Here is a 25,531-nt window from a genome sequence, read left to right as displayed (position 1 = left end):
GAAGCTGCTAGACGTATGTCAAGTCCGTGGGCAGTCAGCCCACCGATGGTCAGTTTGGACAGACAACCTGATGAGGGTTTGCTCAGATCTCCCCGGTCTTTCTCCCCCAGTATGCTCTCAATCTGTTCTTCTTCCTTCTGCTATCCCCCTGTATTTCAACTTAGAATGATTTAGAACCTGATTATGATTTATATGCTCATCATTGATTTAAATAAAATCACCGAGTGCTCTTCTCAATGCAGTGAGACTGTATTTCTCTTGCGATACCATTCAACCCCCCCATCCTTTTTTATGGGTACAGGGTTTTCAGTAACTGGCTTACTGGCCCTCATGGAAGAGATGTCCTTATATTTGATAATAATTTTAAAATATCAAGAAAATTAGCACAAGAAAGTTATTTCCCTCCTTTGTGGAACACACAAGTCCAGCATCAATGTTCTAGAAATCCCCAAATTAAGTTAAAGGTCTGTAAAATGGCCCACCCTGTGTGTGAAATTTGGACCTGTTTTATCAGCAATATTTAATTACTATATTGGACATACAGTGACAAGAGTCCGATTAATTAGCCCAAAGACTAGCATTATTCATTCTTTTGGCACTGAAGCAATTCTCATTACAGTGAAGCTGATAGAGGAATGATAAATGACAACAGGCTACTAAAATTGTTACTATCTACCGAGTCCCACTGATGCACCCCCCAAACAGAAGTGTGCAGAAGAAAGCACTGCAGTGATGTGGACACAATGTGGAGCGTTATCGAAGTGTCATGAACCATGAGGTGGATATGAGAACCCCCCTTTGGTGTCTAATGAAGCCAAAATACAGGTCTCTGCTAGGGAAGAACATCCCAGGTGGTTATTTAGAATAGTGGTCCTCAAACATGACTGTCACCAAAATTACGTAAATATTTTTCTAAAGCAAGACATTCTTGTGTGTTTCTCTCTCCAGCTTGCCAATTCCTCACCCAAGTTTCCGAGTTCTATGTATCTGAGTATCTCTGTGCATATCTCAGATGACCGTGATGCAGACCAGGGAACCACAGATTTAGAATGTAAGTGCTAACACACTTCAGCTTCCTCAGTGTAACTATGTGTTTCAAAGACGTTGGTCCAAGTCAACATTATTTGAAGAAAAAAGTATTGATGGTCCTTTTAGAATAGTATTTTCATTGATTATTAATTAGGCATAAACATTCATCTTCTTTAAATTTCTGTGTTTACCAAAGTTAACTGGAATTACTTTTTTCTTCTTGTATTTAATCAGCTGCTTGAAAATTCGTTAGAAAAATTAATCGTGAAAGGCCGATTTGCCTGCTATTTCACTTTTTAAATATAAAAGTTTTAAGATTTGGATTTTTAAAATACATTTCTGACCTCAGTTGATCAAACTGCAAAATGTTCCCTCAAATGCCCATCTGTGTTAATAGACTAGATCTACCCAAATCTGCCTGATAAGATTTTGTAGTAAGAGAAGCCTATGGAAGATTCTATATTATTCACATACTGTCTAATTCTGATGAGAATATTCACGAATGATCTCTTTTCTGAGATTTCTACAGAGAAAGCCACTTGTAGTATGAAAGTTTAGCTTACTAAGAATTTTGATCAGGAAATGTTGGCTCAGGGCAAAAAATTTTCTGTATATGTTGAGATGATCATATGATTTTTCTTTTTTGCTTAATGTGGCAAATTACATTAATTTTCAAATGTTAAGCCAAACTTACATTTCTGGGATAAAATCTTCTTGATATTGATGGATTATCCATTTTATGTATTGTTATATATGATTTTCTAAAAGTGTTATAAATGTTGCATTGGTATTTGGCACTGGTCTGTAATTTTAATTTACTATAATATCTTTGATTATTTTGATATCAGAGTAATGACAGCATTTTAGAATGGGTTGGTAAATCCTTCTGCCTCTTTAACTTTCTAGAAGAATCTGTATAAGATCAGCACTAGTTCTTCCTACGTGTTTAGTAGAATTTACCAGGAAAACATAGGAATGGAGGATTCCTGGTAGAAAGATTAGTAACTAAAATTCAATTTTGTTAGCAGATACTGAGTTATTCAGGTTTTGTATTTTTTCCTGAGTGAGGATGACGGCTAAGTTTATGTGTGAACTCGATTAGACCACAGGATGCCCAGATACTTGATCAAACATTTCTGGGTGTTTCTGTAAGGACATTTTGGGGTCTGATTAATAACTAAATTGATAGAATAGTTAAACCAACTTTGAAAAGATGACTGAAGATGTACATTTTAAGGTTATTAGAAGTCTATAGTAATCAAGAGACTATGGAATTCTTTAAAATCAAGGGTCCTGAGAAAATTTTTGCTGGTGATATACTGTCCTTTTTTTTTTTTTTTAGATTTTATTTATTTATTTGACAGACAGAGACCACAAGTAGGCAGAGAGGCAGCCAGAGAGAGGAAGGGAAGCAGGCTCCCCACTGAGCAGAGAGCCCGATGCGGAGCTTGATCCCAGGACCCTGGGATCATGACCTGAGCCAAAGGCAGAGGCTTTAACCCACTGAGCCACCCAGGTGCCCCATGTTGTTTGTCTTTAAGATGAAGATTGTTTCATGGGTGTTTACGTATGTGAACAATTGAATATGTGTCATTGTATGCAATTTTATGTCAATTGTATGTCAATCATACTTCAATAAAACTATAAAAAATATCATACGAACAAGAGAGAGAAGAAATCTGGGTTCGTTCCTTGGGTTAATGTGATTGTGCTTCATAGCCCTTCTGAATAAACTGCCTGATAGTTCTCACAATCTAGCTCCTGTGCCCTACCCCAGACCAAGAGGATCAACATTTCAGAGTTGAAATCCTTGAATTCAAAATTTTTTCAAAGTGCTTCTCCACTACATCCAGAGATTCTGATGTATTAAATGTTGAAATTTCCCAATCAAAATCTGAAGTTTTTCTGTGTCTGGATGCTTAAGAGATTTATTTTGTGGTCAATACTTTTTTAGTAATGGAAACATGATTTTCGTTTTATTTGGCTGTCCCATAATAAAATGTTTAAAACTTGAATGGTGTTGCAACAGGTGTCCTATTTTCCATACTCAGGACTTTGCTCTGAGTGCAGACTCTAGGAATTCCCATGACATGAAAACAGGGCGATTGTTTTATTTCATCTGCAAGTCCCTCTCTTCTGAAAATATACCCTTTTTGAGACCTGAACTTTCCAAGGCCTCCATCATGAAAAGGAAGAATGGATAATCCGCCAAAGAGAAAAGACTTACAAATATAAGTAAAAAGAAGTATTTCCACTATTTTCAAAGTATAATTTTGGAACACTTGTAAATATAAAACGGTTAAGTGAAACATCATTCATTTATCCTCCCCAAATGCAGAAAGATTCAGGGAATAAGCTGGCATTTTTTTCTAAATGTTCTCTCTTCATATAATTGTTTATATGGTTGAGATCATTTTATATACAAGTTTTTAAGATTCTAATCTTTTATCTTAATATCTTCTTTCACAGCTATTTCCTTAGATAATTCAAAACTATTAGCATCATCCTTTCAACGACTTCATCTGAGTCAAGTGTATGAGGGATTTATTATTTCAGTAATCACTTTGCTATATTGCTACATTTAGGTTGCATTTGCATTTTCAGTATTATAAATAATGCTGAAATCTACTGTGTTGCTGAAATAATTTATTAACTTACAGGTCGAAGGTTAGGAAAATGTAAAGTTCTTGATGCATATAATAAGACTGTTGTCAGAAAGATTAAACCAATGTAAATTTCCACTACTAGGATCTGATAAAACCTATGTATGAAATCTCACAAGGCTAAAATTTTATCCTTTTTAAAATTTGCCTAAATTGTTATGAATAGGCATGTTGCTTTTGGTAGGATATTTTTAGTTATTAGACAAGGCAAAAAGGGTCACATTCATGGGCCATGAATATGAATATGCTAAAGCATATCAAAAAGAAAGCCGAAGTGCTTGATTTCTATCTTTAACCTTTTCTGTCAAATAGCAGAAGTATCAGACCAATGGAATGATAATAAACATTATTAAGATACAATCTAAGGCCAAGAACTAGATGAAATAATTTTAGTAACACACGTAATTTTCTGAAAGATTTTAAGTTCTATACTGAAAGACTCAAAAGACTTTATAAATGAAAATGGGGAAACCTTCTCAGGGATGTTTAGCTGAGATAAACTAAAAAATTAATTACATTTTTAAATACATTGTAGCTTTATTTCTCACCTGCCTGATCTAGCATGGTCTGTTACTACCGATGCATTTATATTGATTTCTTCCTCAACTACCTTACAGTTTTTGCTTTCTGTAGGTCAGTATGTGTGATGTCCGAAGATTTATAAGAACTTCTTTGTGACCTATAATTTCTACAGTTGTGAGCAGCGAGTAACCTCTCTCACCCGGTTGAATGTTTTACATGAAGTCAACTTTGGGGAGCACTACAGCATGATCAGGGCACTGCCTGTAGGCTGCACCTCACCCCCACAGGCTGAGCTCCCCAGCAGCTGCTCTGACACCCAAGGCAACATCCTTAGCTCTCTATACCGCAGGCTGGCTGTGCCCGCAGCAGAACAGCAGTACCTGCTCATAGGGGTACTGAAAAGATGAAATGAGTTTCCACGCATGGACTGAAAGCTTCAAAAAGTAGTGCATCTATATTAGTTTTCTTATTGCAATTTTCTCCTTTTCTTCTCTCTACCCTCCCTCCTCTCTCTTCAGAATCTGTCTTCTTCTTCCTCACTCCTTTCCTGGCTAGTTTTTGCATTCCTTGATATGTTTGCAAATATTTTTTCAATATGTTTGCAATTTTTTTTTCAATTTTTCCTTTCTGTTCAATTTTTCATCTTATTTTATATTTTTTATTTCTTCAATTTCCTTAATATCTCCTTTATGTTCTATCACTTGTGATATGGCTTATTTTATGCTTTAGTCTTTTCCCCACTAGTAATGCGGAGGGGAAATGAAACAGCGGTCATCTTTTTGCGTCTAAATCACACGGCTCTTTCTCAGTGCATGGATTTCAGCCATTCACACATCTGTGAACACACCTCACTCCACTCTTTTACTTCCTCCCTAGTGTCCTTTTTGGTAATGTATTGCTTTTTTTTTTTTGGTTGGGGGTGTTTGTTCTTGTTTTTTTTAAACAGTGAATTATATTCAGCGTAACATTATTTTTCTACTTTCTTTCAAGGATTACACCTGCTTCCATTTCTCAACAAAAATCATTAGAGCTTCATGACTAATCATTATTTAAATAATTATATTTATCTCCAGATTTTAGTAACATGTTTCCTACCAAGTTTAAGAATTTGGTAAAACTTTGTTTATCGAAATATATTTTCTTAGAATATAAAAAGTTCTTTCTGTACAGAGAGTCATGTGAATGTTATTCCAGATAAGTCTTCTTGTATTCATTTTTGCATGTTTTTTTGCTCCAATTTTTCCTTTCTTCAGAAGGGGTAATTATTTATATACTTGACCAACATTATATTCAATAGTTAGAATAGCCACTCTCTCCTTATCTGGGTTCTGTAGCTCTACACTGGATGCTATTTTCTGCATTTTATCCTCCTGATATTTTACTTGGTTTTTCAAAAAATGTTAATTCCACTCCTTGAAATTGCTAATGCAGGTTGTTTTGATTTTGAAATATTTTCACTTTTCTCATCAAATGGTTTCCTCGATTTTGCCAGCTCCCTGTAATCTCTCATGGTTTCTTCTTTCTTTATTCCCGTGATTCATTTCATAGAATTCATGGTCTCTTTAATTTTCTTACAAGTTCAAAAACCTGCTCCCTATCCCCCACAATTTCTAGGATATACATTTAAATGCACAGTTCTCACTAGTCTTCTCATGCTGTATTCCTTTTCATCATTTTTAAGAGAAATTCCATGATATTCTTCGTTGCTTTTTTTATGTTCTTCACCTCTGAATCTAGGCAGCTCCACTCCTGCCATTTGTTCCGAAATATGTTGTCTTTTCTGTTTTCCTATCATGTTTCAATGGATGCTGTTGCCTTCTTATTCTTTGAACTGGGAGCTGGGAGCCGTGGTGAGTTACTTCGGGGCTGCAAGGAGTGAGTCGGGCTCGCGGTGAGGCCCACTGCAGTCAGGGTTCTTCCTGTCTGTCCTCTCTCCTTCCCCTCAGCCCTGCTGTGGCAGAAATTCTCTGAGGGATGGAGGGTCGGTCTTCAGCTGGGAGTTTGTTTCCCCTGGGGGCCACCAGGGCTTAAGCCTCACGCGGCACATCTACTGAGGGCCTGTTACCAGGGCCTCTTGGAACAGCGACCTGCTTCTCACACAGGACACCCTGCGCCGGGTTCACAAGGCCGGGGTCAAGGGCCAGCGTTCTTCTCCCGGCCTAGGGAAACTACTGCCTGGAACCTATGATGATTCAGGGCTAGGGCTATCAGTTTCTAAGAGTCGGCATCAACACAGTGTCTTTACCTTACCTTTATCTTATCCCAATGTGCTCTTAACATACTTCCTGGAAAGAGCCTTTTCAATTACGCGAACAAGATTTTGATTTTCTAAAAGGATAAAAAGTTAGACTCAGCCGTTAGATACCAGTAAACGTGATGGAGCTCCAAGGGGGAAGTGGGGGACACAGGATCTCATGGCATGGAACTCACTGCCTCCAAAATAAACCTCAGGAATCGCTTCTCCTCATTCTCTTTTCCTGCTCTTGAAGTAGGTGAGGTAGTTTTAAAACCTGGTTCTCAGTAAAGTCCTTTGGAAATGTGTATGTGCAGAGCTCTTCACACAGTTACTTCCACTGTCTGATACAAGCATATCGCTGACTCAGTTAAAGGGTGGCAGGAACAGCTGCATCTAACGCACTGTGTTTCCATCCTACGGCCGCCATTACTGCGAGCACTACTACGACGGTACTAGGACAAGGATGACTCCCGCTGCTACACCAGAGGAAACCAGGAAAGGAGGAGCACCTAGGACATTAGCCCCTCAGTAAAGCATATGGCAGCATATCTTAAAAATCCCTGAACAAATCCTCAGAATCAAAACAGAAGAGACAAGAGCTTTCTAACCAGGGAAGTAACTGCTTAGACGTGCTGGCTGTCGAAAGAGGCCAACTTTTCTAAAGGGAAGAGTTTGTCAAGGATCCTGTAGGATCTTGGCTTTTTCATGTTCTTCCTCGACATGGGTATAACTGCCCTGAATGCTGACCACCATATTTTCAGAAAGCAAAAAGCAGACAATACGGTGACCATGGCAAACATATTGCACTGAAACGTGACATATATCCAAAACAAAAATCAGAGGAAGAAAGAGAAGATGTCATACTTCCATTCAAACAAATTACCTGAATAGTTATAGAATGTGAGGCTTTACATCAGAACTAGACATGAGACACTAAGCCAGAAGTGGCTTATTCAACAAAGTCATGTAAACTTAGTATGTCCAATAGGAAGCCCACCTCAACACCTATGACATACAGTCTTGATTAATTTAGACACATCTTGAGTTTTCTGGATTTTTTGTTTTTTTATATTTTACTGGAATACTGGAGTTGGGGGTAAAAAGGCACAAAGGGCTGCTGGGGCCATACAATTTTGAAAATTTTACATAAAAACTGAGAAGCTGACAGTATATACTAGCTAAACACCTTTGAGGCTTCACATGAGTCAAGATTTAGGTTCCATTTAAGAACCAAGGTCACCCTTTAACCTTCCAAGTATGTTAGTCCAACTACATGGACCCAAGTCACTCACTTGAATGTTTAACGGAGATAGAGCATACAAGGTTGTTTAATGAATAACGGGTTTCCATCAAGAGCGACAGGTGACTGAGTTTAACCCAGCTGTGCTCTCAGCCTGCCTGCTGCTACCCCTCTTCCTTCACATGTGGGCTCCTGTGAAAGCACAAAGGTCAGAAAGAGCTGTTCTCTGTCTTGAAATAAAGAAAGTACAGGCAGCACTGCTTGGTGGCTGAGTAACACAACATGGGCTGGAGAACTTTTCCCTGCCACAAGGTACCGAAGGATGGACAGGTGACTAACTTGACATGGGCTGGAATTCAAACAGGAGAGTGACATCAGCACGGGGCCCTCAGGAATCACATGACCCAAGTGGGAGTGACATAGAACGGTATTCTACGGCTGCTCCTGTGTTCATGAGATATGATCGATCTTGCTGTACTCAAGGATTCTTCGGAGATTAAAAAAAGAAAAAAAAAAATCAGAGATGTCTTACCTGCCAAGTCTGTTGCCATTTAAATGCTCTCTATACTAGTCTTAGCTAAGTCATTAAGCAGGAAAATTCTTCTCAATTTTCTGCTCAAGTAACTGCTGTAATGAACATCAGTGACCAGACTGAGCTGGAAAGTAACATCAGAATGGAGAATAATAGCTAAGGTGAGTTGAGAGAAAAAAGGCTAATATCACAGAATAATTTAGGTTAAATTGCTAGATCTAAATTCTATAACTCTCAGGTAGAAAGTTAATATAGTCACTAATTTCAGAACTGTATTAAACCCAGGGAATAATTATGCTTATATCACTTACTCATTAAATGCTAATAAAGTTCTAGACTTAAATGATAAGTCAAAGTTCTATTTTATTCTACTTTTACTTTCGTCAATGTTTTCATGACAGATATTGGATAAATACTCTTGTAAACTCCGCAAGTGTTTATTAAAAACTTGTAAGGCAATGCTTCATGAATCTAAACACAGTGATTTGACATAAAAATAATAATTAGGATAAGGATAATGTCATAAAACATGCTCTGTTTGAAGCTTTAAAACATCGATGTAATCTAATTTATTTTTACATGTTAAGTGAAAACTAAAAATTAAGCAAATGAAATGTAATTTTGAGAAATATATTACAAAGAAAGCAAAACAAAATGAAAATACTTAGCTACCACTAGTCATCTATCTAATTGAGAAAACGTTAATATACATTGTGATGGAAAGGACATCAGCACACACTACTGAGAGCCATGGATGTCTACACAGAAAGCAATTTCACGGTATATACTGAGAACCTTTACAATATGCTGCTCCAACAGTATGGAGGTTTCTCAAAAAATTAGAAACAGAAATACCACGCAATCTAGTAAATTCTACTAGGTATTTACCCAAAGGAAACAAATACACTAATTTGAAAAGATACATGCACTCTTATGTTTATTGCAGGATTATTTACAATAGCGAGGATACTTCAGCAGCCTATGTGTCTACCACCTGATGAATCGATAAGATGTGTGTGTGTGTGTATATATATGATGGATTATTATTCAGTCATAAAAAGAATGAGATCTTGCCATTTGCAGCAACATGGATGGACCTAGAAGGTATTCTGTTACGTGAAATAAGTCAGAGAAAGACAAATGCCATATGGTTTCACTTGTATATGGAATCCAAAGAAGCAAAACAAATGAAACAAGCAAAAAGCAGAAACAGACCCATACAGAGAACAAACTGAAGGTTACTAGAGGGAAGGGAGGTTGGAGGATGAGCAAAATGGGTGAGAGGGGGTAGCAGGCACAGGCTTCCAGTTGTGGAAGGAGTAAGTCGTGGGGATGAAAGACACAGCACAGGGAGTGTAGTCGACGGTACTGTAACAGCGCTGCATGGTGACAGATGGCAGCTACACACATGGTCGTGAGCACAGCAGAACGTGCCAAATTACTATGCTGTTTGCCTGAAACTAATGTGACATTGTGCATCAACTCTACTTCAATACAAAAAAAAAATAATAATAATAAATATGCATGCTCCTTCATCAGTAATTTTTCTTCTAAAAACATACCCAAAGGAAATAAGTAGAAATATGGTCAAAGTGTTACTTATAATTATTAAGCATAAACTAAATTTTTTTAAAAGATATTATTTATTTATTTGACAGGCAGAGATCACAAGTAGGCAGAGAGGCAGGCAGAGAGAGAGGAAGGGAAGCAGGCTCCCTGGTGAGCAGAGAGCCCTATTCAGGGCTCAATCCCAGGACCCTGGGATCATGACCTGAGCCAAAGGCAGAGGCTTAACCTACTAAGCCACCCAGGTACCCCATAAACTAAATTATTATGTGATCATTAAAATAGTATTTTTGAATAATATTTATTAGGATAATGCCTAAAATAAAAGTTAATCCTAAATAACACAATAAATATTATAAATATTTTAAAAATAAAAACCAGTATGTACATTTTTATCAATTGGTAATAGGATTACTGTGATTTTAATTGTTTGGTTTGTTATAACTGTAGTTTTCAAATTGCCTGCTACAGGCACATTACCGTGATAATTAAAAAGATTTGTCAAAACAAAGCAACAAGTATAAACGTGTTGCTAAGGACTTTACAGAATACAAGGAAAATATAATTTTTTCTCATTTTTGTGGGTTTGAAATTGTTATGAAACACCCAACTTCTTAAGTCAGAGAATGTCTTCTCTTTACTTTCCTTTTGTGAATGTTAGGGAAACATCTGTATCAGACTCTTGGTCAGAAATAAATCCCAGATTATTTCTGAAAAGCTAAAATGTAGTTATTAATATAAATGTTGATGCTCTATATTCTTCATTAATCACTTACTGCAATAATTCTAATGATTTTTTTAAAAAGAATTCATTTATTTATTTGAGAGAGTAAAAAAAGACAGAGATAGTGACAGAGAGCACAAGCAGGGAGCAGAGGGAGAAGCAGACTCCCGCTGAGCAGAGAGCCCTATGCGGGGCTCCATCCCAGGACCCTGGGACCACGACCTGAGTCAAAGGCAGACGCTTGATTTTTTTTTTTTTCAATTTCCAAAAAATGCCAAACATTTTTAATACTCATAGTACCTGGTAATAGAATTTAGCAAGTGATGGCACCTGTCGCATGACATGTAAGTAGTAGGAGTTAAAGACCTATTTAGCCAGAGCGCTTCCATCCGGTTAAACAATAACTTTGTTGTTTAAAACTTAAAACTGTCCCTGCCCCCCTGCCCCGAGGGACTTACTTAAAAACAAGTCCTAGAAACCAGTCCCGGTAACAAAGCCCAAATACAAGGGTGGGTCAGGCCAGATGGAGACATCCGATCAGTGGGGGGACGCATACTGTCTCCCTAGGTACCAAGGAGTATGGGCCCTGCCCTCTGGGCCCCCTTTTGGGTGCCAATTCTGACCAAGGTGATAGGCTGGTTCAAATATCTACTAAGGTAAATTGTAATTCAGTTGGTCACTTATGTGTGACCTAACATGACTGTGCAGCTTTCTCTGTGTGTTATAATTTCACTGGCCACCTGTGCATGGCCAGGCCCAACCGCATGGCCTTTGCCCTTAAAAGCTAGTCTGTGAAGCAGGGAGGGGTCGCCCTCTCTGTAAGAGGCATGGCCCGGAACGTTCGGTGTGATTCTTGATGCTTGGCGCGAAATAAAGCTTTGCTTGACCTTCGCGTTGTATCAGTCTCCCTCCTTTAATCACGGACCCATTATTGGGGGATTTAACATGGGGACCTAGGAAAAGGGCACTCGTTTTCTTTTTCGCATTTAAGTGAAAATTAAGATGCAGTCTAGAAATGGAAGGTTATGTAGAAAACATCATCTTGAATGCTTTCTTCAAACTCTATGATCCTCTGCTCTCTTTGTATTAGCAAGGTTACTACAGAACCATCCAAGTTTGGCCTCAGATTAAAGAGACTAGATTCAAAGCCCTGGCTGTATCAGAAGGGCACGCTGTGAATTTAAGAGAGCCCTTTCCCTTTTTTGGTGACAGGAACTACCTGATTCATAAGTATCTTTCAGTTTACCAGCCTGTGATGAGCAAAGCTATAGTTTAAATACAAATAATAATACGATGGCATTAACATTGCAAATTAAAAATGGTATAGTATGATTTTGAAGTAAAACATTATACTGAATGTTGGGGAGGTCCTCAACTTTCCTAAGGTAAGACTCTTTGAATTTACTATCACAAATGCTGTGAAGCCCAGAAAAGACTGAGGCTACCCACCCCACAGGAGGCTCAGGACCCTGGTGCTGAGATCCTTGTGGGGCCAAAGGCCTGGGTGCCTGTCACATCTACTGCTCAAACATGGCCATGAGTGTCCCTCATCCATGAAACTGCTTCAACTGAATTTTGAAAACATATTCTGTACTTGTTCAGGGACTTATCCCCTTAGTAAATGTTTTATCCCCTAACTTTTTTCTTCCAAAGCGCAGTCGGTGTACTTAATGAACGCACACGCACTGGATTCAGGAGCAAGAGCAGAAGGAAGCCGCATTAGGACTGCCGGAGCCCAAACTCTTCCTCCTCCCCACGGAGTTAATGTCATGGAGTAAGTAGGCCCTTTCCAAGTAAGAGGGGGCTAAGACGTACTTCCTGCTTTATTTATGGGGATTTCTTTGATTCTCACTGGTTTACTGTTTTCAGAGAAAATTCTCACATTTTAGTGCAATACTGAGTATTTAGTAAACACTCGCTGATTAACTACTAGGTGCACTATGCCGATTTGCAAACTGAGAACAGGGAACAGAAAGGACATGTGGGCCACTTCACTAACAAACAAGGTAAAAGGAGATCGAAAAGGGAAAGGAACAATGAAAAGTCAAGAAAAGTCAGAGAAAGAGAAGGGAGTGAGTTTTAATAGCCCACTGAAAGACAGAAAGACGGGTAAAGAGAGAAAGCGATCCCTCGCGCGGGGCAGAAGTACAGAGAAAGAAGCACGTGAACTTAAGAGATCCAACGGAGGAGAAACTGTGAAAGTCAGAGAGCAGCGAAGAGACTCTGAAGCACTCGGGTAACGAAGTAGGAGTGATGTTTAGTGGAAAGACAGGCTAAATGAGCAGATGCTATTTAGAAAGGGGAACAAATGATATGCACCAAGAAAATATAAAGGAAAAACCCATTCTCTAGGGTGCAGATTCCTGAAAAACTATGATAATATCAGTACTCTGAACTTATACCATATATGTTTTAAAATGACTCCGTGCTATTTATGGAATAAAATAGTATGATTTAGAGCAACAGGTGTTCAGCCGATTCTGGGTAGCTGCAGACACAGTCTGTGGTGGGGGGTGGGTGTGGACAGCCCCTGGCCCTGAGCCCTCAGGGATGTCTCTGACAGCATGGTCTCTCTGCTGCCTTTGGTGTCCTGTCAATCAACACCAGTGCTTCCATTCCTGTTCTGATGCAAGCCTCAGCAGTGCTTTGGGGGAAGAGCTTCACGCTCCCACTCCAGCATAATGACTGACTATTCGAGTTCTTCCAGAAACAAGCAACCTGTATCATTTACCAGGTGACTCAGGGAAATGAGTTCAAACTTACGTGATACCTCAGTAGCAAAAATACCAGGGTAAGCATTCAGAATCTCAGACCGCCCTTTGAATTGCAACTAGTATTTCACTGGTGACGAACCATCTTCCTTCATGATCATTCTCATATGAGTTAGCTTTTTTTTTCTCTTTTTTTAGATATTACTTATTTGAGAGAGCAAGAGTTGGGGAACAGGCAGAGAGAGAGGGAGAAGCAGACTTCCTGCTGAGCAGGGAGCCCAACTCAGGACTCAATCCCAGGACCCCAAGCATGACCTGAGTGGAAGGCAGATGCTTAACCAACTGAGCCACCCAGGTGCCCCATCATATGGATTAGGTTTTAGGAATCGTCATGTTCAAACTGCATTTTTTTAAACCTACCTTATAGAATAACAGTATGCTATAATGACTGTCAAATACAAGTTATCAAAGTATCTGCCTAGGTTTAAGATGGAAGCCACATGTCCCCTGGCCAGGAACTTTTCTGTCCTTAGGAGCCAGCTAGCAGCAGGATCCACCACCGTCTACTAGAATGGTCATCTATGCATGTGTATTCCTCCTCGCACATTTAATACTTCATGTAGGCAGAGCATCTATCTGGCTTTTCTTTGAATCCTTGATAGTGCCTAGGACAGTATGATGCACTGGAGAGACTTTCAGTAAATATTATAAATCATGGTGTTAACAAACGCAAATGCTTTTTGACATGATTCACATCACATAATATGCACAAAATCCAGAGATTCTTAGTCCCCAGAGAAATTCAATTCAATTTAAAAGAATTACTTTTAAAGTAGAAATTTTAATAAAATGTTATATAATACTGTTGCAAGCAAAAGGATTGTTTAAAGGTGAGAGACATAGCATTCTATTTTTAATATCATAAAATGCACTAAAATTAATTATGTATTTCCTTTTCTAGTGTTAAGGGCCACAAAACTTCTATTCATACCTCATACCATGAAGATGATCTAGTTTCATGAGAAATATTTTCAAATGGTTGGTGATATTCTCCACAATATTGTGGAGTACAAATATCAAAATTAAATTGCATTTTGTAGAGTTTTAATCTTAAAAATGTTCTATATTCTTTTCTGTCTCTGTACTTAAGATTTTAGAGTAAAAAACAACAACAACAACAGCACAGCATCATTATATAGTAAATACAGGTTGAGGCTGTTGTCCTATGATAACCAACTGAAAAGTCAAGAAACTGAAAGAGTGTGTGGTCAGATCCAAACATCACAGGGAGGGGAATTGGATGGTCTCGCGGTCATGACAGATAGGGCACTGATTCAATTCTAGACAAGTACACTTGAACCTGAGCTTCTTGGTGGTTTACTTGAAACAAATCACTGTTGAGAGATACTGTCATCCCGTGTCATTGTTTTAAGATTTCTCTTTAAAAAGAGTTCACGGATTAAATAAGCATCCTTTTCGAAGGCATATATTTACAATGACATTTTCACAACAGCGCGGAAGCATCACCATATGGCGCGTACTAAATGAGACTAGGCTTTGCGGACTATGGGTTGGGTAAGCCTGAGGATGCTAGGAAAAGGGGAGGGGACAGGCTTTGCCATGCCAGCTATGACAGCGTACAGGGACCTAATCACTATATCCAAGGGGAAGGATGAACACAGAGGAGGTTTTGATTTGGTACAGGTGTGGGGGGCCGGGCAAAGAAAGTAAGTGAGACTCTGAATAAAAACTTGCGTGGAAGTCGAAAAGAGGCTGATGCTGAAAAAAAGGAAAAATGGCAAAGTATTCTTGAGGGATAAAATGAAAAGAGCAAGCAATTATATGGGAAACAGTAAATTATACTATTCACATGTTCACAGATTGTGTTCCTTGTTGCCTTAAAATGTCCATTTCATGAACACTCCTGTCTTTAATTAATGTGAACATTTTATACTACTAGACACTCCATGAGGGGGGACTGCTTAATAACAGAACTGAAGACGGTGAGAATGTTTATGTGAATAGGGTTCGTTTACTGGGACAGCTAGGTTGCAAGTAAAAGTGTGAGAATTAGTTTGAAAGTCTTCAAAGGCCAGGCCAAAATCTCCCCGTGGCCACTGACATGGTTTCCTGTGCATGACGGTGAGGTCAATGCCACATGCAGCCAGGCAGGTGACACGGCGCAGCCTCCGCTCCGGATGCTAACGATCTGTGAAATGGCATGAAGCCAGGACGATTCCCATGGAAATTTAAAAATGTCCCTCATAGTATTTTCCTTTGTCAAAAATGTAATTTCCACAATTTCTATTTCAATTTCACCTAGCCTTTCTTCCTAAAGTAAAACCAGTGAAATTTTTAATGTATGTTCTCGCACTTGACACTTATTGTGGGGCTATCATTTATCAGCACTATGACTGGTCTTTATAATGCCTTTGCCCTTCAAATACGGCTTTTGCTTCCAAGTCAAAAACTGTGTATTTATACTAAACTTTCTTTGCATGATTATAATTCAAATACTGACATTTTATTTTACTTTTAAGCTATTAGTTTCCTAGGCAGAGGTTAATTCCCCCAGTTCTAATTTGGACTCCAAAGAAAATTAAGGATAATTTATTTTCTAAGTCCTGGTATCATTATTTTAGATAATATTTAAATATAAGAGTCCTATATTTGATTGTGGATCTTTAAGAAAAAGATGCTCATCGCAGTTTTAACTGTCAATATAGTTGTGAGAAGCTCTGCATATCAATTAATTTCTCAGTGCCTATGAATACCTATATCTATCTAATCTATCTATCTATCTATATATATACACAGATTTTTTTTTTTTTTAAAGAGAGTGAGCATGAATGGGGGAAGGGGCAGAGGGAGAGGGACAGAGAGAATCTCCAACAGACCCCACGCCCAGCCCTACAGAGCCCTACGTGGGGTTTGATCCCACGATCCTGAGATTATTACCTGAGTTGAAATCAAGAGTTAGACACAACTGACTGAGCCACCCAGGTGCCCCTATGCTTCATCTCTGAAACACTGTGAAGTACTACACATAGTTGCGGTCTTACTATCATAGGTATGTAGACAAAGTTTTCTCCTCTTGTCAAGGTCCACCCCAAAAGTACATGCCCAAAAATCATTTAATAAAATACCAGTGCAAGCTCTATAGATTGTACCTTCTAGTGAATTTTCAAAAGCTTTTCTGACCTTCTCCCATACCTAGAATATAACTGACAATGTTTCCTTTTCAGAATCATGCAGTCCGTCCAAAAGAGAATATCCTACATATTATGTGATAAGCCACAGGGGAAACCAAGGAAATTTGGGGGCTGTTAGAATCAGAGATACTAAACAGAGTGATGTGAGCCCACCTCCTGGCTGAGGGGCCCTGGGCAGGCAGCAAAGCTGTCACGGCCACGGTTGGGTTGATGCACGTGTAGGCTCTACACCAGGCACCCTGCAGGCAACATCTCCTTCAAGACTCACAGCGGGCCCTTCAGGTTCCTACTACGGTCCCTGTTTGCAGATCAGGAAATGGAGGCTCAGAGGAGTCTAGAAACCTGCCTGAGGTCATGATGTCTAGGAAGTGGCAGAAACTATTTTCAAGAGTACTAAGTACCAAACTATAAAACCTCTAAGAAATGGCAATATTGTCAGTAAAAAAGAGAAAGAAAAGAAAAGAAAAAAAAGCACATTCCTTTTTAAGAAAAGGAATCTTGAGTTTAAAGGTCATTTTCAAACAGAAATCCATAAAATGGATTGTAAAGTTCCTATATTTAGACTGCACACATTAAAACTAACATCCTTTAGTCATTACGGGCACCCATGCAACCATTATTTCCCATGATATAGAAAACAGAACATGGACCCCACAGGAGAACCACGGCAAGGAGCTGAGGTATTGCAGAGATTGCCTGAGCACGTGATCTGTGAGCAGAAAATCTACCCCCACAAGTCAAGGACATTTCAGTTCACACTTCCCACCCTTATCTGAAACATATGCCATGATGTGTGTTCTTTCATGGGGCCTGAAAAACTACTCTTTGTTTGTTCTTTTTTCTCAAACTTGTTAAAGTTTTGTGGACCAAACAGACACAGTTTGTATCTTTCTTCTCATGTTGTTGATCTTCCTTGGAAAACCCGATTTTTTTTAATGCTAACTGGATACATTTCAACAATCTAATTCTGAAACCCGTATCTTTAGCCCAGATCTTTCTACAGCTACTTGAATATTCAACTCCACACAGAAGTCCTCCATCAGACAGAAATTTCTAACTCAATTAGATCCAAGATGAATGCATAAAATTGCTCTGGGTCTCTCATTCCACCGGCATTTCATATGCTACTTATTAGCAACACCTTCCAACCTCTTCTCAGTCATGATCCCGAAGCCCCTTTTCCTTCACCACCTTTAACCACTGGTCTGCCACCTGGTGCCCAGGAGGCTGAGTGAAAAAACAGTATTATTTCAGGGATGACTGTGGTTACACTAATCCTCAGAGGACTTAAACACTTTACATAATGTATTTTAATGCATTGCTTTATCTGTTTCTAATTAAAGGCAAGGTAAGGTTCCCCCCCCACCCCTTGATTTATAATTTAGAATCCTGAAACTCAGTGTAGTTGATGAGCCTTTTGAAAATTCACATAGTTTTTGAGCAACACAGTGGGAACCAAACCCAGAGCCTAAGGAAGCTCTCCCTACGTGATGGAAAGATTCAAGTGCTTCTTTTCTTTTCTTTTTTTAAGATTTTATGTATTTGACAGAAAGAGAGAGATCACAAGTTGGCAGAGAGGCAGGCAGAGAGAAAGGGGGAAGCAGGCTCCCCGCTGAGCAGAGAGCTCGATATGGGGCTTGATCCCAGGACCCTGAGATCATGACCTGAGCCGAAGGCAGAGGCTTAACCCAGTGTGCCACCCAGGTGCCCCGATACACGTGTTTCTACTGATGGGAAGAAGCTGGAAAGAGGTTCAAAGCAGTGCTCTGGTCTCTGAAACTGAGTGTAAGTGAAAGAGCAGAGGCTGGAGAGTGAGAGGCAGAAACAGACATGTCTGGCGAAGATCTTCTGAGAAGAGAAGATGGAACGTCAGTTAAAACTACAGACTCAAGAGAATCCAGAACAGTGTGGGCTGATGACTGATGAGCGAGCCTTTAATTCGGTTCATTCTACATTTTTGGATCGACCTTCTTGATCCTCTCAGTTGAGGCTGCGTGCCCAAACCTGAGTGACAGTCCTGGCATTCCCCTTCCCGTAACACCAGTCGCCCGCACAAACCTTCCCTGTTCAGATTCTTGTCTCAGCTCCTAAAGTCCTGAATTTATATGGTCCCCCCACCCCATCCCCACTCAGCAAGAAGCTGTCCTGTGCCATCCCGTACTCCTGCAGCTTAGCCTGTGCCCACTCTCTTCAACCCTGTTTTACGCCCCCTCCTCTTCTTCCTCATTCCTTTTATGACAAGATTAAATTCCACCTTACTAAGGTTACTGTTTATAAAGTCTGGTTTCTCCTGATAGTCCTTCCTCGGCAATTATGCTGTACACAGCTCCTTCTAATGTAACGCCTACTTATTCCCTTGTTTCATATTAAGTTACTTCTGCCTTTCCAGAAGATTATCAGGTTTTTACGGTCCAATATCACATCTAATATTTCTTTCCAATAATATGTGTGGCACAGTGGAGGAGGAAAGACAGGTGTCAAAAAACATTCAATTAAGGTGACAATTGGACACTTACAAAGCTGCATATTAACAAGGGCAGAACGACGCAGCAGCAAACACATACAGATGCGGAAGGAACATAGAAGGTCGTGGCGATGAGTGGCTGTGCTGAGACAATATGGGTGAGACAATATGGCTCAGAGGCTGGCGAGTTTTTAAAGATCATACGTATTTATTTATTTGAGAGAGGGAGGGAGAGAGAGAGAGCACGTGCACACACATGAGCTGCGGGAGGGGCAGAAGAAGAGAGAAAATCCCAAGCAGACTCCCACTTAGCATGAAGCCCGATGCGGGGCTCCATCCCACGACCCTGAGATCATGACCTGAGCCGAAATCAGATGCTTAACCGACTGAGCCCACCAGGCGCCCCAACAGATTCATAGGTTTTGAGTATACCTGCAGTAGACAAAGATTTGGTTTTATTCTTTCCACACAAATTTAAGCATCTAAGTAAATCGATCCAATTTTACTTCATTAATCAAGTAAGTCTGCATAAGACAGCCCTTTTCTTCCGTCTACTGTCCTGGGCCTGTAAGAGTTGTGGGAACTGTCCTGACCCATGAGGAGAGAAAAGAGGAAATGCCTTTTGAGGGACATTATACATACACCATGGGCTGCAGGGCTCCCTTGTAATTGTAGCCTTTGTCACACTGCCTTCAGATTGTCAGTGGTCATCACTGGACACACTCCTTAGAGGCTCAGAGGCCTGTGTTCCCCGAGTGAATATTCCTTAGCACACCAGACACCTGAAAACTGCCTCTGAAACAGAGGAGAAGTGGGGACTGTAGTGGGTCTAGCACTGTGCAGAGCAGGAGGTAGGGGCAGAAGGAGAATGCACTGCCATGGCTTGGATCAGACTTCTCAGTGGAGGCCTGAGACAGCACTGTCTGTGGGCTGCATCGGGCTCTGTCAGTGGTCTGAAACAGTCCTCGGGGGGCACGTGAACTCAGAAGGAGGGTACAGAGCCACTTGCACGGCTGTCCATTCTCACCTGGAGACTTTCATTCCAGGACTCTTAGCTTTTACCTCCCGGACACAATGTGCTTTAATGAGCAAGAATCCTTACAATCCTTGACCAGTCACCTACTCATATGGAAAAGTCCATAAAAAAACTGTTTTCATTTTTTTAATAGACCCCCAGTTACTAATTTAGAGTCTGCCCTAATTCCTCAAATGGGTGCCCAAAATATTGAATTAAAATTCTAATATCTTAAGCCCCCATGTTGCATCACCACTTCCTCATATCAGGGACAACATGATAGTTGTCTTTCTCTGCTTGACTTATTTCGCTTAAGTGGGTAGGAGAAGAATCAATGAAACAAGATGGGATTGGGAGGGAGACAAACCATAAGTGACTCTTAATCTCACAAAACAAACTGAGGGTTGCTGGGGGGAGGGGGTTTGGGAGAAGGGGTGGGATTATGGACATTGGGGAGGGTATGTGCTTTGGTGAGTGCTGTGAAGTGTGTAAACCTGGTGATTCACAGACCTGTACCCCTGGGGATAAAAACATATGTTTATAAAAAATAAAAAATTTAAAAAAAAAGAGAGAAAAAAATAAATAAAATTCTAATATCTAACTGTCAATTAAAAAGCGCTCCATTCTCCGAATATAACACTGCATGTCAAGTATACAGGAATTAAAATTAAAAAAAAAAATAAGCTGTATCTTGATGATCTGTAATATACAGGATTGTAGAACCACTACATTGCACACCTGAAACCAAGATAATATTGTGCATTAATTACACTGAAATTAAAATTTTAAAAAATGATAAAATAAAAAAAAAGTTACTCCACGGGTGCCTGGCTCAGTCAGTTAAGTGCCTTTGGCTCAGGTCATGATCTCAGGGTCCTGGGACTGAACCCCAAGTCAGGCTCCCTGCTCCCTGATGAGCAGGGAGCCTGCTTCTTCCTCTCGCTCTGCTCCTCCCATCCCTTGTGCTCTGTCTGTCTCAAACAAATAAATAAAATCTTAAAAGAAAAAAAAAAATCTGGGTAAAGAATGAATCATTGTTCCTAGGTTAATGGTTCAGGTCTATTAAATGGTTAATGAAATATTTATTGAATTAACCACGTGTAAATACACAAAAAGAAGTGAAAAGAGCCAGATAAAAATGTTTAAAAGGATTTATTTTGTGGGGGGGACTGGCTGGCTCAGCTGGTTGAACATCTGTGCAGGTCATGATCCCAGGACCCTGGGGTCCAGCTCCCTCCTCAGCATACAGTCTGCTTCTCCCCCTCCCTCTGCTCCTCCTCCTGCTCAGGCTCTCTTTCTCTCTCTAAAATAAATAAATAAATAAAATCTTTAAAAAAATCCCTTCATTCTCATACATTCAGTGGGTATCAGTATAGCACTTTTATGTGCTAGGGATTGTGCCATAAGCCAACCACTATGGCTTTGTGCACAAATCCAGTGGCATTTCAGGTCTCAGGACCTCACATTCCAGAGGGAGAATGATTATGTAACACAGCAAGGTAAGCTCAGGATGCCATGGGATCACAGCCCAGTGGAGCCTAATAAGGTAGTCGGAAAGGACTGACCTGAGAAAGTGACTAGATATCTGAGCCATCAGTTCCCACATGTAGCTACTGTCCTTTCTGTGGAATTGAGCATATTATATGCAAGTCTAATATAAGTTTCATATTTCAATTAGTAACGAAACATGCTCGTAGTGACCAACTGTTCCCTTGATTCTTTCAAATGACTTAAGTTGATACTTCTAATTAATTAATGGAAGCTGATATTTTCATCTAAAAATAATCAAAGAGTGTAAACAAAGAGGTTAAACACAGCAACTGTTAAGTGGACTTGATATTCTGACAACAAGGCCTGTATTGGCTAAAATGTCTGTAGAGCTCCCTGGATTGTCTGCCCATTTAGACAGAGCAAGGCAAACTCAAGACTTGGTGCAAAGACAGCTACATTTTCTTCTGTTTAGATATTATTAGCCAGAGAAGCATAAATGTATACTTCTTGTAAACATGTAGAAAACTCGGGAAAATAAGTTAAAAATAATAACTGTATACTAACACCAAAGAAAAATAATCATTATATTTCGGTATTGTCTCCTTCAATGTCTTCTGCACATGGTGGTTCTCATGGAATTGGAATCACAGAGAGTGTCTGCGCTTCCCTGACCGCACACACCGAAAGTCTCTAAATCATGCTGTTCAGTAGTTTCGCCGTCTTCTGCCTCACAGACAGCACTCTGGCCACGAACAGATGACCTAACAGCACAAGATTCTTAAAGACACTGACTGAAAAACTTCCCCTTGAAATAAAACAAAGCAAAAAATGTGAGGAAAGTAAAGACGTTGTTCTGAAAATAAAAAATAAAAACATTTTAGTGACACTTGTCTCTGAATAAAATACCCACACTTGGGTTTCTAATCTATGATTTTATCACTTCTGTAAAATGACGCTTATTTGCACAGTCATGTATGTTTTCATGATGTATAATCATTATCAGATTTTGTGACAACAACAAGCAACAAATGCTAAGGGCCTGCGTTTATTATATATGCATACAGATTTTAATGTATATGCTGTACGTATACAGAACAAGACAGAAAGTCATTTACAAAGTTGTTCTGAAATAGTGTGTGATTTTGCTGTATTTTATTTTCAAAAAAGAAATAAAATCTTTAAAGTAGTATCGGGCAAAAATATATACCGGAACGTTTATTATTCATTACTTTGAAGGCAATGAAAAAAACCATTCCCTTACAAAGTATACATGTTATTGTTTCCCTATTTTTTTCCTTTGTTAAGCTCTGTGTGTCTATCTGTATGCATATATGCTGTCCATACATACACGCGTGGTGGCACTTGTACTAATTATTATTTTGGTCTTAAAATCGTTCAACTCACTAATTTTTTAGTTTTTAATTTTTTAGGTTTATTTATTTATTTTGGGGGGAGTAGGAGGAGGGGCAGAGAGGAAGGGAGGGAGGGAGTTTGAAGCAGACTCCCTGGTGAATGCAGAGCCTGACTCGAGACTCAATCCCAGACACCCAAGACCATGATATGAGCCAAAACCAAGAGTCGGATGCTTGACCTGAGTTACCCAGGCACCTCTCAACTCACTTTTTAAAAGCCAGTTCTTACTACTCTGCATTATGTGACTGAGTGGCAAGTTCCAATTTTAGGAGAGATGGTTATCTGAGCCAACTGAACGAAATAAACCTCTACCAAGAGCCATAACAAAAGAAGAGTAGTAACAAGGGGAGTAGTTGGAGATTTAATCTGGAAAGGGATATGCAGTGCTCCATCAGTAACTACGATGATCTTTAAGGACACAGAATTGCATTTACACATATCATAAATGACGTTTATTTATTCATTTTTCTCTTCCCAGAAACCTCAGCTCTTTTCCAGCCTGCCTATTATCATAAAAGACTCGGTTTGCAGTCTGAAGAAACATGTTTGAGATGTTAAGCTGAATATTTTTTTTGCTGGAAGTAACAGTTCTCAATGGAAAATAGTGAGCAGAATTACATACAATAATGGGTTCTACGAATGGCAAGTCAAGTAGCAATACAGTATTTCCTGTCTAGGAAATGGTTTCTTAGTGTGTTGGGTGTGAGAAAGGAACCACGTTTTGCTATATACAGGAATGATTAACAGTACCTCTAGAATTCTTTCTAAAACATAAATATAATTATGCCATAAACTGCTTAAAATGGTTCTGGCCCTCATTCTAGCTCCCCAGGCAACTGCAAGGCTCGTCCCTGCTTTGCAGAGCTAACTGCATCCTCTCAATCTCCCACTCTACAGACCCCTCACTTGCATTTTTGCCTCCACTTCCCCCTTCGTTACTACTCCCCAGAGATGTCCATACACCTCTACACTTTTTCCCAGGATGCTCTTTTGTCCGCCCGGAATATTTTGGTCTCTCTTTACAACATGACAGAATCTCATGCATCCTTCAAGGCCCAAGTGGATTATCCCATAATTTCTGAATCTTCCTGCAAGGCCTCTGTGCTGGGGAGGATGAAAGGAAAGAGGAAGGGAACAAGGAAGGGGTTAGGGTAAAAACAGTGATTTCCATGTCATTCCTTGATTCGAACTTCCAAATATCTGCAGAGTCTGGAGAGTATACTCCTCTAGAACAAACATGGAACCTAGCTCACCCTAGCTATCAGCCAGAACCGGGAGATCTGTGCTCTTCTACACAACTGATGATTTTAAGAAATCATTCAGCTAGAAATCATTCAGCTAGTTCCAGCAATTCCACAAATAAGTAATTACTACAGGTTGAGGACATTTTTTTTTACATCTGACTAGAATACTTTTTTTTCCTTCCTATTATGACCCTGGCTCTTGTGTAAGAAAACAAAATAACACAAAGAAAGAAAACGGAAAAAAAAAAAAAAAAAGGCAGAGAGGGTCTCTACTTACATAGAGAAGAATTCCTGAACTTAGAACTACTAGCTCAAGTCAGACAGACGACTCTCATAACTGACATTCTGCCTTAAACAGTCTGCCTGGACTTCAATTAATTTAACCATTTCTCAACTAAATATCACTAAGTAATAATGCTTTAATGAGCATTTTCATAACTAGAGATTTTCCTATATTCATGAATTCAAAATATTAACAACTCTGATTTTTATTTACTTATCAACTGCTACTATTATTTTTAGAGAGGGGCAGAGGAGAAGAGAAGAGAGGATTTTAAGTCGGCTCCAGCTCAGTACAGAGCCCAGGACGGAGCTCAGTCTCGTGACCCTGAGATCGTGACCCAAGCCGAAACTAAGAACCAGATGCTTAACCAACTGAACCATCCAGGCACCCTCATTTAGTATTTCTCAAAATGCATTATAGAGAGGCTGATTTATAGCAATTTATGTGGGAAAAAAAAAAAAAGCAGACTTTTAAGTTTTGACCATGAACTTATTAACACAAACAGACTAGTGTTGTAATGGACTAAAACCCAAAGAATTTGGGTTCTATATGTATATATATTTTATACGTAGAATGTCTAAGAAACTGAAATTAATATTCTCTCTTAGCTCATGTTAGATCATGATCATGGATTCCAAAAATGTAGAGTTTAGTTCTGGACAGATCATAACAGGAGTATGGGGCTAATTCAAGCCAATATATTTTAATGAAATTTTGATAAACCCAAAGGCTATTTAGAATGTCAGAATTTAGATGTTAAAGGTCTTAGAAATCAAGTTATATAAGGAAATGATATTTAGCTTAGGAAAAGTAGTACAAAGGGGACATGTGATAAGCTTTTTAAAAATGTGAAGGGTTTGAGTCACACAGAGGAGCTAGACTTGTGTTTTGTTATTCAATTCTGGCTAAGAATTCATTGTGACAAATATGCAAAGAAGAAATAAGCTCCTGGGACATCTGGGTGGCTCAGTCAGTTGAGCGTCTACCTTCATCTTAGGTCATGATCTCAGGGTCCTGGGACTGAGTCCTGCATAGTCCTTCTCCCTCTGTCCTTCCCCCCAACCATGCTCTCAGTTGCTCTCTCTGTCTCTCTCAAATGAATAAATTAAAAAAAAAAAATCTAAAAAAAAAGAAGAAGAAAAAGAAGAAAGAAAGAAAGACGCTCCTCCTTCTCTCTCCCTCCTCT

General features: G+C 39.4%; 1 protein-coding gene and 1 long non-coding RNA gene across 14 annotated transcripts in view; one reads left to right on the top strand and one right to left on the bottom strand.

The window, feature by feature from the left end:
- GRIA4 (glutamate ionotropic receptor AMPA type subunit 4) overlaps positions 1–25,531 on the bottom strand; it is a 381,150-nt gene that overhangs the window by 339,616 nt on the left and 16,003 nt on the right. The window lies entirely within an intron of this gene.
- Positions 12,169–23,735, top strand: LOC116598675. Of its 2 annotated transcripts, XR_004289133.1 has the most exons (4): positions 12,169–12,286; positions 16,469–16,573; positions 22,056–22,244; positions 23,297–23,735. It is a non-coding gene; the product is annotated as an uncharacterized LOC116598675 (long non-coding RNA). The 2 variants fall into 2 exon arrangements; XR_004289132.1 differs by lacking the exon at positions 23,297–23,735 and having other exon boundaries at positions 22,056–22,610.

Source organism: Mustela erminea, chromosome 9 (genome assembly GCF_009829155.1).
Source record: "Mustela erminea isolate mMusErm1 chromosome 9, mMusErm1.Pri, whole genome shotgun sequence".
NCBI lineage: Eukaryota > Metazoa > Chordata > Mammalia > Carnivora > Mustelidae > Mustela > Mustela erminea.
Note: the sequence above shows the minus strand (reverse complement) of the source record. Positions and strands in the feature narration are given on the sequence as shown.